General features: G+C 41.0%; 1 protein-coding gene across 1 annotated transcript in view; it reads left to right on the top strand.

Annotated features, from left to right (window-relative positions):
* THOC1 (THO complex 1) overlaps positions 1-17,807 on the top strand; it is a 1,639,837-nt gene that overhangs the window by 178,296 nt on the left and 1,443,734 nt on the right. The window lies entirely within an intron of this gene.

Genomic DNA, 17,807 nt, shown 5'->3' on the forward strand with positions numbered 1-17,807 from the left:
GTGCACATTCTGGAGAGTTCCGGTGTGATTGCAGACAAGCTAAGCAGATGTATCTTTCGGCCTCATGAGTGGTCTCTCAATCCAGAAGTGGCAAAGATGATATTCCATCATTGGTTTCAGCCTTGCTGTGATCTGTTTGCATCTCCTCTAAGCAACAAATGCAGCAGTTACTTCACCCTCGTTCCCCCTCCGGGAAGGTCACCCAGGGACACACACTTCCATGATTGGCCTCCCGGTCTACTGTGTGCTTTTCCCCTGGTACCTCTAATTCCCAGATTCTTACAGAAAGCACTCTGGTTGAAGAGTACAGTAATCCTCATTGCCCCCCTTTTGGCCTCAACAGATTTGGTTCCCCTTTCTTTGGCCTCACTTGATTCATCATCCTTGGATTCTGGACCCAGTGCCAGATCTCCTGTCCCATCCAGACTGCCTTGTTCACCCAAACATTTTGAACCTCAAGCTGATTGCATAGTTCCTCCAATTCCACTAGTTGACAGGTGTCCTGATATGTCCTGTCCAGTATATCACATTCTCTTAGCTCATAAACCTTCTACTAGAAGACCATATTTAAGTAAGTGGAAAAGATTTACAATTTGGGCCCATGAAAAACAAATTGACCCTTTCTCTGCTTCAGTTGAGCAGGTTTTATATTTCTTAGTATTTTTGTTCAATGTTGGGGCTTCTCCATCTACCATCAAACTACAATTGGCTGTTTTTTTCTAATTTTCACAATGGTTTAGAAAAACATTCTTTAGCTTCTCACAGGCTTTGTAAATAGTTTTTGAGGGGGAACTCTTTTTTGTTAAAACCCCTGTATAAACATCTGACTCCTTCTTAGGACTTGAATTTAGTACTACAGGCATACACTCCCCCTTTGAACCCTCTGCGGGATGCAATCTGAAGTTTGTATCTTGGAAGACACTTTTTTGGTAGCTATTACTTCAGCCAGAAGAATTTCAGAACTCTAGGCCTTATCATCTGAACCTCCTTACCTAGTCTTCTACAAGGATAGGGTATCTTTATGAAAAATAAAACCCTCCTTCCTGCCCATAGTAGTGTTAGAGACTAATATCAACCAAACTATTAATGTACCGGTCTTCTTCCCTTCTCAATGTATGAGTTATAGGTTTTTTTCTGGGGAGAAGGGTTAAAACTTGTGGTGATGATGTCATGATTTTTCACTTAATGTTTCATCCAATAATGTAGAAGCATGCATTATTTAAACTTTGTATGTTTTTACTCGTTTGTCTGAAGTTTATATTTTAATAAATGAAAGCGCTCACGAGGATTTTTTATAATTAAAACTTTCTAATTTTAATTTTGGACTTTTTTTCGTTTGCTGTGTGGTTTTGAGGCATTTATCTGTACCTACTCATTCCTCAGAAGTTTGATTTATTTGTTCATTTAGTTCTTCCTTAATCATTCTAACAAAGGGGGATATGCTCTACATTTACTAGACGTCCATGGACAATTACGTTTTTTATCTTCACAGAACAAAAACGATAAGACAATCAAGTTAACTGTTTGTTTCTTTTTCTACTGCAAAGTTGAGCAAGGCAGTCAGCAAGACTACCATCTCTAAGTGGCTGAAAGATTGTATTTCTTTCATTTATAATAAAAAAAAGTTAACCTTGGCCAAACCTATCAAAGCACATTCTAAAAGTCTGTAGCCACTTCAGCAGTATTCCCATCTAGAGCTTCAATGGATGACATATGTGCAGCAGCTACTTGGGCTTCTCCCCATACTTTTATTACTCATTACAAACTGGACCTGGTCTCTAGGAGAAGATCATCTTTTGGCTCGATGGTGCTCATAAATATCCTTCCGTGAGTCCACCCAAGCTTTTACGTAGCTGGGGACTCTGTCCCATCTGTCAAGGATTATGTACTCACCGTAACTTTCCATCTATGTTGTCAAGCTTCATTTATCCTTGACCTCCCCCATTCTCAAAGGTTTTTGGTGGAATGGATCACATGAGCTTGAACTGTTATGCTACCCAAATGCAGTGGCTAAGGCTTTCATCTGACTTACTCTCTTTGTGTATATATAGATGTGTATATGTTTTCAGATGTTTGCAGATTTTCTGCAAACTCGATCTGAGGTAATTGAGAGAGAGAGATATTCTGAGTAGAGGTGAAGCTCAAGAGTTTTTGGCTGGCGCTAGCAGTAGAAAAGTCAGTGTGTGTTCCGAGATTGGACTCGAACCCATCTGTCAAGGATAAATGAAGGTTGACAACACAGATGGAATGTTATGGTGGGTACATAACTACTTTTTTTGTAGTTTAAGAGAATTATGGGAGTAGTAGTTAGCTTTCAGCAGAAAATATTCATGGGCAGGGGGACTGAGACCTGATATGCAGCTATGAAGATGATCAGGCAGACTTAGAAAGGAAGATAAAGCAAAAGAGGGTAGACCTCTAAAGGAATATGAGAATGTTTATAATGTAAGATGGGAAATTACTAGCAGGAAGCCAGACAGAAGTTAACATATTCCCAAAGGTACAGTAACTGGGTTAGACTAGACAGAAGTTATATTTCACAGGAGTATGTGTAGTAAAAGCTGTGATTCACATCCAAGAATTTCAGACTATGTACCAACAAAGACCAAGATAAAGATGCAGTATGATCAAGTAAAATTCAGACACTAGTGCTTTGCTCCTTGCCTGTTAAAAAGAGAGGAAGTTTAGGAATAGGCAGTGGAAATACTTTGAGTTGTTAAGGCAGATACAGATTTCTTCAGAAGGAATAGTTGAGGAGTGGAATGAAATGATAGTGGAATTTAAAAAAAATATGGTAGAACTGAGGAAAAAAGATGAGAAAAAAAGTAACTGGGAATTTTAGTTGGTTTATCAGATTAACGTATTGCAGACAAAAAGGAATCTTACAGAATAAGGGGAGTGGTTGAGCACTAAAGGGGATCATAAGGGATACATTTAGATAACATGCATGCATTTAAAAAGTTGTTGTTAAGCATGTACTTTTGATGATAACCCATGATTAGGCAACAGACAATAGAAAAGAATGTTGCCAAACTTATGGAGCCTTGTGACTAGAAAAATGACCAAAGGCCCTATAGAGGTAATGGAGATGTTTTGGAAATTCTTCCATTACAGAGGAATTGGGAAAGCAAGAAAAGAGACAAATTGGAATATTTATAGAAGGCTTAAATATGCCAAGACCAGAGGAAGATGATGCTCAAGAATTAATAGCAAAGATGGGATGGAATGAGATGAAGATGGATGATATAATCAATTGACACGGAAATCTCCAGGAACAGATGGCATTCCTTTGGAAGTTTAGAAGTTTGGGCAAGGTGAGAAAGACTTGGAAGATTTAACAGTATTTTAAAACGACTAGCAGTATTGGCATCTTGGAAAAGCTGTGGTGGCTGTACTACTTAAAGAAGGCAAAGACTCTAATTACAACTACATATAGACCAATTCCAGTTTTGAATTATGATTCTAAATATTTTGCCTTTACTAGCTAAAGTGTTTATAACTGCTAGACATTCATGAATTTAGTTTTGTGGATGTAGGCAAACATTTGACATTATTTAATGGAATAATGATTCAGGGGGGGAACAGAGGGCAAGAAAATCCCATTATTGTTGATGGGTTTTTGAAGAAGAGATGGAATTCAGTAGATTTAGCTGGGATTTTGAGTGGGGCAGTTGAGGTATTTGTGTTCTCTGATAGAATAATGGTGTTAATTAGAAAGGTATATGAATGGTCAGAGGCAAGAATTAAAGTGGGAGGGTTCTTTTCTGATAAGCTGTGATGGAACAGAGGAACCAAACAGCTTGTTTTCTGTTTATCTGCCTTATACTTTTTTTTTTTTAAATGAGGAACATCTTTATTAAATTGTCAGGTTTGCCTTAGGCAATCATACATTTATATAAATGAAAATAAACATGTTGACATAATTTTCGTTGCAAACAATATACATCACAAACCATATTGACCTAATTGTGGTTGCAAACATACGTCACTTATCTATCCAGTCATTGTCAGTCAAACTTTAAATAACTAATTCAAGTCCTGCCTTCTTTTAAACATTGTTCCTCCTCTGCATGTATTGTTTCCAGAATTTCCATGTTTCCTATGCTCCTACCTTTTTCCAAGGGATCCATTGCCAGTTGTTTTATCTCTGTTAGTATACTCACTACTTCTCGTTAAGTTGGTTTAAATGTTGATTGCAATTTTCTAGTAATTGCTTTTTGGCAGCCACCATAGTTGGACTCAATAAGGCCTTACAGTGCCTAGGCAATTCCGATTCTGTATCATAGCTCAAAAAATAATTTCCTTACTGACACCAATTTGCTCACCCTGCATCTCTGACAGAGCAGTCTGAAGGGAATCTATAAAGTTGCCAACTCATTACACTCCCAGAAAATGGTTCCAATTACTTCTTTCTTCCCCGTAATACCTCCAACATTTTCTGGCTACCCAAGGAAAAATTCTTTGGAGTCTACTTGTAGTATAAAAAGTACCTATGTAAATACTTCCAAACAAAGATCCTAAATCTTCTAGACTTTGTTGCATATTTAGCAGACATACATATATCTGCCAGTGATTCTTTGTGCCCTCTTCCCAATCCTTTCTAACGTCATCTGATTGATTCTTATAGTTATCCTGCAATATTTTGTATGCCCTACTAATTATTCTTTTTTTAACTGCAGCTTCTGTTCTGGATTGTACTAAAAACTCTAACATGCTGGTCTTTCGCGTAGGATCCCCTATTTCTTTCTCTTTGCCTGTACTCTGATATCAATCCTTGATAGGAAAGGCAGTCTCTGTCCTGCAGTCCAAATAAATTCTTGGCTTCTTCCCATTTAATTACCTTTCCCTAATTATTTGCTCCCAGTACCTTGGTTCTCTTACCAGTTTTCTCCAATAAATTCCAGCCCCCTCTTGCTAGCTGTCTGTAACCCTAATTGCAGTCATACCTATAGGCAAAATCTCCTTTCTCCATTCCCGTGCTGGCTTAGTTCTTGGAATACTTTCTGCTACTTTATGAATATAATATTCTGCAAGTTGTCAGCCATATATTTTGAGCCATTGGCAAAGAAAAATAGGGAACTGACAAATTCAAAGGTATAACTGGTATTGAAAAAAATAGCCTTGTTTGCAGGTTATATTAGTTTAAACTTGATAAATAAAGAACAATGATATTTTATCTTGTGCAGTATTTTGAAACGTTTTTTTTTTTTTTTTTGGGGGGGGGGGGTATAACATAAATTAAGATGAAACAAAGGCTAAAGTGGTCAACTTTGCTCCCGCACATGAACTGATAACAGCTTTACCTACATTTGAGGACATAAGATGAAGTGTTTAGGTATATGGATAAAACAGGATTCTATTATGGTAGCTAAGGATATGTGGAGAGACATTAAATGAGACGTAATACAAACATTGAGAAGTTGGAAGCTCTTGACTAGGATACGAGTAGTAAGGTCCAAGCAGAGAAAATGTCTCTAGTCCCTTTAATGTTATATACAGGTCAAGCATATTTTTGCCAACCAGAGGAGAGGCTGTCTACTATAATTAAAGAATTTAAGGAATTTGTTTGGGAGGAAAGAGAGCAGGAATTAAGTGGGATAAGTTGCTTCTTTCTACAGAACAGGATGGTTTAAGTTTACCAGATTTGAAGGAATACTTCAGAGCTACACAGGTAAGGCAGCTCGTGCACAACACATGCAGAAGACTATAAAGTTGAAAGATATGTAGAAATTGGAGGAGGGAGCTCGCAAGGTAAGGGGGGCATAGAATTTTGGATGCAGGCACTTAAGGATAATGATGATCTTACAAATACTGTATTTACAAAGCAGCAGAAGGTATTTTGAGAACTGAAGAAGACTTTACCAATGTGGATATCTCCAAATAGGCACATTGAAAATAATAAAGAGAGATGGAATTTATTGGAGAAAATTAGCAAAGGAACCAAAATATTAGGTTCAAATAAGAGGAGAAGAAAGTTCTAGACTGGGATGGGGCCAAGCAGAAATTTGGACTGCCGGTTGGAGACTGCCTTCCCTACCAGGGACTGGTAACAGAATGTAAGCAGAGAGAAAGGACTAGAGGAGTATTAAATGAAAGACCAGCTCTGAATGAGTTTATAGTTGAGTCTAGAAAAGAATCTGTGGTTTTAAAAAAGGATAATTAGTAGTGCATATAAAAATACATGCTGACTGTAAGAATTAATCAGAAGTGACTAGAAAACACTGGGAAATGAGAACAGAAAAGCAATTTATATAGAAACAGTAGAGTAGGAGTATATATATGTCTAGTAAGTATGCAAGGAAATCTAGAAAGTTTAGGAATTTTGCTTGGAACTGTTTGCATAGGTATTTTTATACCCTAAGCAAACTTCATAGAATTTTTCCACAAGTAGACAGCGATTGTTGGAGGTTTGATTGGAAAGAGTGAGAACATGTTTTTTTGCCAGTTTTTAAAAATTTCCTACAAGGTACTTTGGCAGAAATGTTGGGAGATTATTGTAAATAAGGAAATTATTATTTTGAGGTTCTACTGAATTTAATGCTGTTTGGTGCCAAAAAGCGATTACTAGAAAATGAAAACTAATAAGTAGAAAATGGAAATTAAAATTTAAACCAACTAAAACAGAATTATTGAATATTGTAAGAGAGGTAAAATAATTAGAAATAGGATTTTTAGAGCAGGGAAATAGCAACATGCATAGAAATGGAATCTGTGTGAACAATATATGCAGAATAGTGTTAAGGAGGAGTGAAATTTAAGGGAAGATATGTCTTGAGCAATCCAGTGCTATACTGAATATTCATTTTTAATAAAGAAATTGTGTATGTCCATGTGACTTTGTAATGTGTGAGGTTAAAGGTGTGCAATAAAAATGCTTCATAGATTTATAGATTAGTACTAGGCTAACTACCCTTGCGAGCTATTTTAAGCCTAGCCAATTATCCCCTGTGAGATTCAAACCCTGCACTTTGTGTTTCTAAGGCAAACACCTTAACCATTAAGCCACCCTCCCAACTCCTAATAATCAGCCTTTGCAAGACTCAAACCCAGAACCCAGCACACCATAGCCTAAGTGATTTACCACTAATCCATGCCAGATATTCAGCCATGCCGGTCTCGAACCCAGGATTCTATACACCATAGCCCCAGTAGTTATCCACCAAGCCACCACAGAAAGAATTGAGATTACGGCAGCTGCCTTACAGAACTGTTAACATCTGAAAATGCAGCGTGCTTCAAACTATGCTCCATTACAACATGATACCTTGTTTGGTGTTAAGGCAGAAGAGATGTTAAAGAAAATGGAGGACAAAGCTAAATCTATGCAAACGGTCAAGGATTTCTTACAGGTACAGCCACCTACATTTAGCAGACACTGGCCTACAAAGAATTGGTCCTTTCCAGTCTCGGACAGACCTCAAAGGGGCAGATCCAGACGCCCTAGAGGCAGATCACAGCCGCAAGGTTCTTGCAGGTCTAAGCAATGGGGTGCTTCTACCTCCAAAGGTGGAGAAGACAAATCACAACCATACAGGAAACCGTCCCAATGACTTTCCCCTGCCTGCACCAAGCACTTATCTTCTGGCAGCACCAGCACTTTTTTCTCAAAATTGGCACATTACAACCCAGGACAAATGGGTTCTAGACATAGTGTCACAAGGCTACAAGTTTCACTTCCATACCCTGCCAAGGGCAAACGGTTGGCCAGACCTGCCAAAAAGTCAATGGGCAGAGGCTCAAAAACAAGTTGCAGCTCTCATGAACATGAGGGCTATTCAAGTGCCACAGCAAGAGCAGGGACAAGGATTTTACTCGAGACTGTTCTTGGTACCCAAAGCATGGAGACCAATACTGGACCTATCTATTCTAAACACTTTCCTGGATATACCAAAATTCAAGATGTTGACCTTGCAGCAGCTTCTGCCCATGCTGGGCAGCAAGGCTTGGCTCGTGACTTTAGACCTAAAAGAGGCATACCTGCATGTCCCAATCAGACAATCCATGCAGAAGATACCTCAGATTCAAGGCTGGCTCAAAGCATTACCAGTTCTCTGCACTGCCCTTTGTGAAGACCCTGGGCGCAGTAGATAAGCCAAAGTGCCTGGCACCAGTAATTGCTTACTGCAGACAGAGGGATACAAATATATCCTTACTTGGACGACTGCCTCATACAAGCAGAGAACAAGGACATTCTACTTCAGCATCTGACGTTTGTGAAAAGACTTTTAACATGTTAAAAAACAAAACTCCTTCTCTTTACACCCACTACTAGGTCTTCCCCCTTAGACTTCTCTATCTCTTCAAATAATGGTACTGTTCTCCCTGACACTACCACTAAACTTCTAGGAATAACCATTGATAATAATCTCTCATTTGATTACCATTTAAACAATACCATTAAAACAGTAAACGGAAAAATAGGCTCCCTATACAGAATAAAACCCTTCTTAACTTCAGCAGCCAGAGCCAAGATTGCTCATTCCCATCTAATCTTAACCCTCCTATATGCTTCACCTATATTTACCAACCTTAAGAAAACCAACCTTAACAAATTAGCAACCTTCTATAATAACATTGCTAGATTTGCTACTGGCAATCCCTTCAGAACCCATCACTGTTCAAATCTTAGACAACTAAATTGGCTTGAATTCCAAAACCATCTGATGATCCACCAACTCACAATTGCCCACAAGATATTTTACCAACCCAGCAATAGTCCCATAAAATAATCTGAACTCCCTACGTTCTTCTAGCAAACTTCTTGCCAGCTTAACAAAGTCTAATAATGCAGCTGGTGACTCTCTGTTTACCAACACAACAGGAAAACTCTGGAACCTACTACCCACTGAACTAACTCTAACTACATCCTTGCCACTCTTTAAACAAAAACTTAGAAAACACCTCCAAATGCACTGGCTATGCCCTTGTAGTAACCCTGACTAACCATCCTCTTCACCCCTCTCTCTTCCTCTTCTTGCCATACTTCCAAACTTCTACATGCTTTTGACTTGTAAATAAGACTGACTCTTTCCAAACTCTAATCAACTTAGTGTTTAAATAATTCTATCTCATATGATCTATTGTACATAACTCTTACTGTATTATATCTGTTCTAGCTCTCTTAAATTTACTCTGTTTTACTTTAACGTTTCTCCAGTATTTTTATCTCAAGAATGTATTAACTACATGTTTTTATTTTGTTTTTTAATCCTTTTTTTTCACCATGTAACAATATTTTATACTTTGTATATCTGTGTGGAGCTTTTCTCCCCGGGCCTCTACTGAAAATGGAAATCTATCCAGCTAGACTAGCCCGGTCAACAAATGTAAAATAAAATAAAATAAATGCCTAGGGTACACAGTCAACAGAAAGAAATCAAAACTAGTACCCTCTCAAGAGAATATTCCTGGGTGCAAGCTTAAATACAACTGCCCAGATGGCTTATCTCACTCCAGACAAAGACAACTGACTACCTATTTCAAGGAAATGGCAACAAAGGCCCAGTTATCTGCAAGAAAAATTCTGTAGGCTTTGAGCTTCATGGCATCCTGCATCTTACTAATTCCATATGCAAGACTGCATATGAGGAAAATTCAATGGTACCTAAAAAGTGTTTGGACACAACATTGCTATAGCCTGGAAACAATGATTACTCTCATTCCCTACCTGCAGCAGGATTTTCGATGGTGGGCAAAGGCTTGTCAGCAAAACCAAGGGACAGCCATTCTCACTACCCCCAGCCAGGCAGAGCCTAACGGATACTTCAGATTATGCCTGGGGGGCACACATGGCAGGAAGGGACATTCAGAGCACCTGGTCCACAAACCAAAAGCATCTACATATCAATCGAAAAACGATGCTAGCTGTTCAAAATGCCCTGACAGCCTTCAAGGACCTACTTTATCCGGAACAACTAAGACGGACAACACCACGGTCATGTAGTACATAAGCAGGGGGCACTCATTCTTACCCCCTTTGCAGGCAAGCCATGGCTGTAAGGGACACAGCATTGACCTACCAGGTTCATCTACAGGCACAATTCCTGCCAGGAAAGGAAAATACTCTGGCAGACGAACTAAGCAGAAACCTCACGGATCCCCATGAGTGGCACCTGGATCCCCAAGTCTTCAGCATAACAAAGAAATGGGGGCACCCAGACATAGATCTGTTTGCCTCCCCTCACAACAATCAACAAAAAAGATTCTGCACAAGGACCTATCACAGACAAGTTGGAAAGTGGATGCCTTATCTTTCAGCTGGACAAACCTATCAGTATATGCCTTTTCTCCACTGCCTCTCCTCCCCAAGGTACTCCTGAAGGTCAGACAGGAGAAACCAAAAATTATTCTGATTGCCCCAGTCTGGCCATGCCAGTACTGGTATCCGAGCTTAAGGAACTTGTCCCAATGCCCAGCCTGGACCTTACCTCAAATACCTCATCTACTTTCCCAGCAAAACAATCAGATTCTGCACAGCCAACTCAGGACCCTAAGCCTGGCAGCATGGCGGATAATGTAACCATACAAACCACACCTCTCAGTAAAGCTGTGGTGGATGTCATTTTAGAAGCCAGAAGGCCTAGTACTAGAAAATCCTATGCAGGGAAATGGAAGAGATTTTGTGCTTGGAACCAAGCTCAAAGAACTGATACAGCTGTCCCAGATATTCCTCAGATTTTGCAATACTTAACCGAGATGCTGGACAAAGGCCTATCTTTTTCATCAATTAAAATCCATGCCTCTGCCATTTCGGCTCATTACAATACAGAGCCACCACTCTTTTTCTCATCCTTTATTAAGGCAGTACCTCAGAGGAGCCAAAAACTTAAGGCCTCCAAGGAGAACGCCAATACCTGCATGGGACCTCAACTATGTCATGGAAAAACTCACCTTACCTCCTTTTGAGCCAGCTGCTACTGCGGATATAAAGTTCTTATCTTGGAAAACAGCTCTGCTCCCAACAATAACTTCTGCAAGACGAGTTTCAGAGCTACAGGCTCTCATGGCTGTGGAACCCTTTGTCATTTTTTATCCAGACAGGGTCGAGAACAAACCCTACATTTATGCCTAAGGTGGTATCCAGTGTAACCCTTAACCAAACTATTAATTTGCCAACTTTTTATCTAAATACACAGAACAAGGGGGAGAAAATTCTGCATTCTTTGGACGTAGACAGACAACTTAGATTCTACTTGGACAAAACTAAAGTTTTCACAAAGACAGAACAATTACTAGTGGCATATGCCGCAGCATCACAAGGAAAGGCTATCTCCAAGCAGACTATTTCAAAGTGGATAGGTCACTGCATTCGTTTCTGCTACTCACAGCATGACAAACCAGTGCCTAAGGGCATTAGGCCACACTCAGAGCTGCAGACACTTCTGCAGCTTTTCTCATGGGAGTACCAACCAAAGACATTTTAGAGGCTGCTACTTGGAGTTCAGTATATACCTTTACAAAACATTACAATCTGCCTCTTTACTCTAAATCCAGGGCAGGCTTTGCCACTGAAGTTCTGTAGGGCCTCATAGCCGCTCCTAATGCTGTTTAGCTCCAGCCCCCCAACCTTAGCTTTGGGACTCAACCCAAATGTAATGACTGCAACAGTGAAACACGAAGAACATAGTACAGTTGTGTACACTTACCATAAATGTAGATGTTCGAGTGTATTCACTGTTGCAGTCCAGGTTACCCACCCGCCATCCCCCTTATTTTTGCTGGAACTTATCTTTATTTCTCTAATCTATACAACCTAGGTGGTGCATTTGCGTATAGATGAAGGTAAAGCTTATTTTGGTGCATGTATGTTTTATTTACATATTTTTAGCCTACCCTTTTGGGGGCACCTGACATCTGGGGCAAGAAAAACTGAAGAAAATGGCGTCGGCTGCATCTTTTATACCCCTGACGACCTGACGTCGGGGAAGAGACGACAGCAACCGACGCAGGACCCAAGACTTTGGAATTCGGGCCGACAGGGCAACCTGCCAGCAGGATAACCCAAATGTAATGACTGCAACAGTGAATACACTCGAACATCTACATTTATGGTAAGTATACACAACTGTACTTTCTTCATGTTTCACTGTTGCAGTCATTACATTTGGCTAATCTGCTGGCAGGTTGCCCTCAGTTGGCCTGAATTCCAAAGTCTTGGGTCCTGCGTCGGGTGCTGTCTCCTCTTCCATGATGTCAGGTCATCAGGGGTATAAAACAAGCCGCCAACGCCATTTTCTTTAGTCTTTCTTGCCGCCCGGTCCCCGAAGCAGAAGCAGTTTGCAAGTGCCGGTCGGCCGACTCCTGAAATTTTCGAGTTCGAGTTTCAGAACCAAAGTCTTCACTAAAGCTAAGTACCCTGTTGGGGAAACTTTTTTCTTGCTGCATACCGATGTTAGAAAAAGTTAATAATTGTATTACTTGTGGGAAGCAAATACCTCATAAGGATTTCCATTTATACTGTATTCCTTGCCTAGGCCCTGATCACAACATGCCTGGCTGTCGGTTTTGTGCTAGATTTAACCAACGTACTAGTAAGCATCGGTATATTTTAGCCTCAAAATATTTTGGAAGCAGATTTAACTACACTGAAATGTCGTCTGATAGCAATCTGACTACCGGAGTACACAAAAAACGCAAAGAAAAGGACAGAGACAGACCGTCGAGGTCCAAAACCGACAATGAAGCTTCTCCTAAGCCAGTCGCTGGGTCGTCGGTACTCAGAGACGCTTTCGCAGCCCCTTATGCTCGCTACTTTCGAGTCGCAGGCCCCTACCGAGACCCATGTGGTGTCCGGCACGCCGCGAGATACTCAAAGTATTGTATTCACGGATGTCTCTCCCTCGGTTGGGTCTGGAGCCGCTGAGCAGTCACCGGCTTCTGAGGGTGTATTTCAGGCATCAACATTTTTATATAAAACCGACAACAGCGGCAAAACCAAAGACAAAAGCAACTTCTAAAGCTAAAAAACTGACGCATGAGTCATGTGCACAGGCTGCTATGCCTACAAAACAGATGATCAAAATGGCTGAAGACCTAGTTACCTTGATCAGGGGTTCCCAACCCCCTCCTGATAAGAGGCCTAAGCAAGACACTGATTATGAATCTTCAGATCTAGTTTCTATTTCTTCTGATTCCTCTTCTGATCAGGAATTATCTGTGCCTCCCTATGAGGATTCTGATGCAGAGGAATCTATCCTATCTGCATCACCTCCTGAGGATTATTCATTTGGAGAAACCTTGCATACTTTGAGGGAGCATTTTCACTGGGAGAGTCAAGATTTTTCAGAATCAAAAAAGAGGCTCAGGGATTTCCTTCTCCCTCAGCACAGGCCTTTAGCCATACCACCTGTTTTAGACATTGTGGATGATGTGTTTTCAGAAGTCAAGCTTGACTCCTTACCTCCGGCTCCCAGCAAGCCTGACAGATATTACAGGGTCCCTGACTCACACAAATTTTTATTTAGAAACCCTGCTGCTGACTCTGAAACTATTTCACAGGGTCCAAAGGGAGTTAAGGCCTCAACAGCAAAAAATCCTACCCCCTCTGACAGAGATTCAAGGGCACTGGGTAGATGGGGAAAGAAGGTTTATACATCTGCAACCTTGGCAATTAGGGCCTTAAACTGCCAGTTTCATATGCTCAAGTATCAGCAACATGTTATGGGATTGCTGAAACAGAAAATGATGATGATTTTTGAATGTGCAGAAAATAAAGAATTGCAGGAATTATTGCATGCAGCTGAACAAGTTGGAAAGCATACTTTGCAATATGGTTTTGATTCCTTAGAGGCCTCATCCAGGGCCGCAGTTACTGGATCTGTGATTAGGAGGCATGCCTGGCTAAAAGAGCAAAATTTGCCTGATCATGTTAAAGCTAAATTACCGGATGCATGATGCTCTGTTTTGGTATTAAGGCAGAAGAGATTTTAAAGAAAATGGAAGACAAAGCTAAGTCTATGCAAACTGTAAAAGATTTCTTACAAGTGCAGCCACCAAGATTCAGTAGACACTGGCTTACAAAAAAATTGGTCCTTTCCTGTGTCCGACGGAGCTCAAAGGTGCAAATCCAGATGCCCTAAAGGTTCTAGATACCAGGCACAAGATTCTTACAGGTCAAAGCAATGGGGTGCTTCTACCTCCAAATCTGGAGGAGATAAAGCGCAGCCCTACAGAAAACGGTCCGAATTACTTCCCTCTGCCATCACCAAGCACTTACCTTTTGGCAGCACCCTTAGGGGGAAAATTTGCACTTTTTGCTCAAAATTGGCAATTAATAACAGGACAAGTGGGTGCTAAACATAGTATCACAGGGATACAGATTCATTTCCATACTCTGCCAAGGGCAAATGGTTGGCTGGATCTGCCAAAAAATCAATGGGCAGAGGCACTGAAACCGGTTACGTCCCTCATGGATATGGGGGCTATTCAGCCAGTACCAGAACAGGAAAAAGCACAAGGTTTTTACTCAAGACTGTTCTTGGTACCCAGAAAGGACAAGGCCTGGAGGCCAATACTGGATCTATCAATTCTGAACACATTCCTGGACATTCCAAAATTCAAAATGCTAACTTTGCAGCAGCTTCTGCCCATGCTGGGCAAGAATGCTTGGCTGGTGACATTAGACCTAAAAGAAGCATACCTGCATGTCCCAATAAGCGAATCGTACAGAAGATGCTTCCGTTTCAAGGCTGTCTTAATGCATTACCAATTCTCTGCACTGCCCTTTGGCTTATCTACTGCGCCCAGGGTCTTTACAAAGTGCCTGGCACCAGTAATTGCTTTTTGCAGACAAAGAAGTATACAAATATATCCTTACTTGGACGACTGTCTCATTCAAGCAGAGAACAAGGACATTCTTCTTCAGCACCTGGCGTTTGTGAAAAGGCTTCTAACATGCCTAGGGTACACAGTAAACAAAAATAAATCGCAACTGGCACCCTCTCAAAAGATAACATTCCTGGGTGCAAGCTTGAATACAACTGCCCAGATGGCTTTCTTCAAGCCAGACAAACAAAGGCAAGTGACTACTTAGTTCAAACTGATGGCAACAAAAACCCAGTTATCTGCAAGACAAACTCTGCAGGCTTTGGGGTTCATGGCATCCTGCATTCTACTGATTCCATATGCAAGACTGCATATGAGGAAACTTCAATGGTACCTAAAAAGTTTATGGAGTCAACATTGTCACAGTCTGGAAACAATGATTCCTCTCATTCCTTACCTACAACAGGAGTTTCTATGGTGGGCAAAGGCATGTCACCAAAACATGGGACGGCCCATCACTCTACCCCCTGCCAGCCAAACCTTAACAGACGCATCAGATTATGCATGGGGGGCCCACCTGGTGGGAAGATGCATTCAGGGCATATGGACCCCAAAACAAATGCATCTGCATATCAACCAAAAAGAGATGTTAGCTGTTCAAAATGCCCTGACAGCCTTCAAGGACTTACTTCATCCAGGACAACTACTGATAAAGACGGACAACACCACAGTTATGTGGTATATAAACAAGCAGGGGGGCATGCATTCATACCCCCTTTTGCAGACTAGCCATGGCACTGTGAGCACAGCTTTGACTTACCAAGTACATCTCCAAGCTCAGTTCCTGCCAGGAAAACAGAATACTCTGGCAGATGACTTAAGCAGAAATCTTATGGACCCTCACGAGTGGAAACTAGATCCACAAGTCTTCAGCATGATAACAAACAGACATAGATCTATTTGCCTCTCCTCAAAATTATCAATTGAAAAGATTCTGCACAAGGACTTGTCACAGACAAGCATGGAAAATGGACGCCCTATCCTTCATTTGGAAAAACCTATCAGTTTACGCCTTCCCTCCTCTGCCTCTTCTTCCCAAGGTCCTACTAAAAGTCAGACGAGAAACCAAAGATGATACTAATTGCCCCGGACTGGCCCCGCCAATATTGGTACCCAATCCTAAGGAACTGGTCTTAACACAACACCCATCTTGGACCTTACCTCAAAGACCTCAATTACTGTCCCAGCAAAACAATCGGATCCAAACACTGAACCTGGCAGCATGGTTGATCATGTAGTTATGCAAACAACACCTCTCAGTAAAGCTGTGATGGATGTCATTTTGGAAGCCAGAAGGCCTAGTACTAGAAAATCTTATGCTAATAAATGGAAGAGATTCTGGGCTTGGAATTGAGCACAAGGAACTGATACTGCAGAACCAAATATTCCTCGGATATTACAATACTTGACAAATGCTTGACAAAGGCCCATCTTTCTCATCAATAAAAGTCCATGCCTCTGCTATTTAGGCTCATTACAATACAGAGCCACCAATCTTTTCTCATCCTTTACTAAAGCAGTATCTTAGAGGAGCCAAAAATTTAAGGCCTTCTGCATGGGACCTCAATTATGTGTTGGAAAAGCTCACCCTGCCTTCATTTGAACCAGCTGCTACTGCAGATCTAAAGTTCTTATGGAAAACCGCTCTGTTCCTAGCAGTTACTTCAGCAAGAAGAGTTTCAGAGCTACAGGCCCTCATGGCTGTGGAGCCTTCCATCATATTTTACCCAGACAGTGTGTCTCTGAGGACCAATCCTTCATTTATGCCTAAGGTGGTTTCCAGTGTGGCTCTTAACCAAACTATTCATGTCAACCTTTTATCCAACTCTGCAGAACAAGGGGGAGAGGATTCTGCATTCATTGGACGTACACAGACAGCTAAGATTCTACTTGAGCAGGACTAAAGCTCTAAGAAAAACTGAGCAGTTACTTGTGACATACGCTGCAGGATCAGAAGGAAAGGCTATTTCAAAGCAGACTATTTCAAAGTGGATAAGCCACTGCATTCTTTTCTGCTACTTACACCATGGCAGACCTGTGCCCAAGGGCATTAGATTTCATTCCACCAGAGCTGCAGCTACATCAGCAGCCTTTCTCAGAGGAGTACCAACCAAAGACATTCCAGAGGCTGCTACTTGGAGTTCTGTTCACACTTTTACAAAGCATTATCATTTGCCTCTCTGCTCTAAGTCCAGGGAAGGCTTTGCCACTGCAGTTCTGCAGGGCCTTATAGCTGCCCCTAATGCTGTTCAGCTCCAGCCTCCTATCCATAGCTTTGGGATTCTACCCAAATGTAATGACGGCAGCAGTGAAACACGAAGAACATAGTACAGTTGTGTACACTTAAACATAAATGTTGATGATCGACTGTATTCACTGTTGCAGTCTAGGTTACCCACCCACCATCCCCCTTTTATTCTAGAGTTTCTCTTTTCTTCACTATCTTCTACAACCTATGTGGTGTATTTGCTTGTAGATGAAGGTAAAATTTGTATTGTTGCATGTATATATATATATATATATATATATATATATTTGCTACCTTTTTGGGGGCACCTGACATCTGGGGCAAGAAAAACGAAAGAAAATGGTGTCAGCTGCGTGTTTTATACCCCTGATGACATGACGTCATAGAAGAGGAGACAGCAACCGACGCAGGACCCAAGACTTTGGAATTCAGGCCGACTGAGGGCAACCTGCCAGCAGATTACCCAAATGTAATGACTGCAACAGTGAATACACTCTAACATCTACATTTATGGTTAAGTGTACATAACTGTACTTTTCTGGTAACTACCTATGAACTGTTAAGTGCTATTTAAAGGTGTATATGGTTATGCATCTTATGGTCCTGATGATTGCTTCATGTGCCAGTATGTATGTAAACAGTGAATTGGGCCGTTTTGATGGGCAAAATGATTGTTGTGTACTTGTTTTGTCCTGTATTTATAGTCTTGAGGATTACCTTTCTCTTTTTTGATTTA

The sequence above is a fragment of the Protopterus annectens genome, chromosome 3.part0 (assembly GCF_019279795.1).
Source record: "Protopterus annectens isolate FY-2018-M chromosome 3.part0, PAN1.0, whole genome shotgun sequence".
Taxonomy (NCBI): Eukaryota; Metazoa; Chordata; order Ceratodontiformes; family Protopteridae; genus Protopterus; species Protopterus annectens.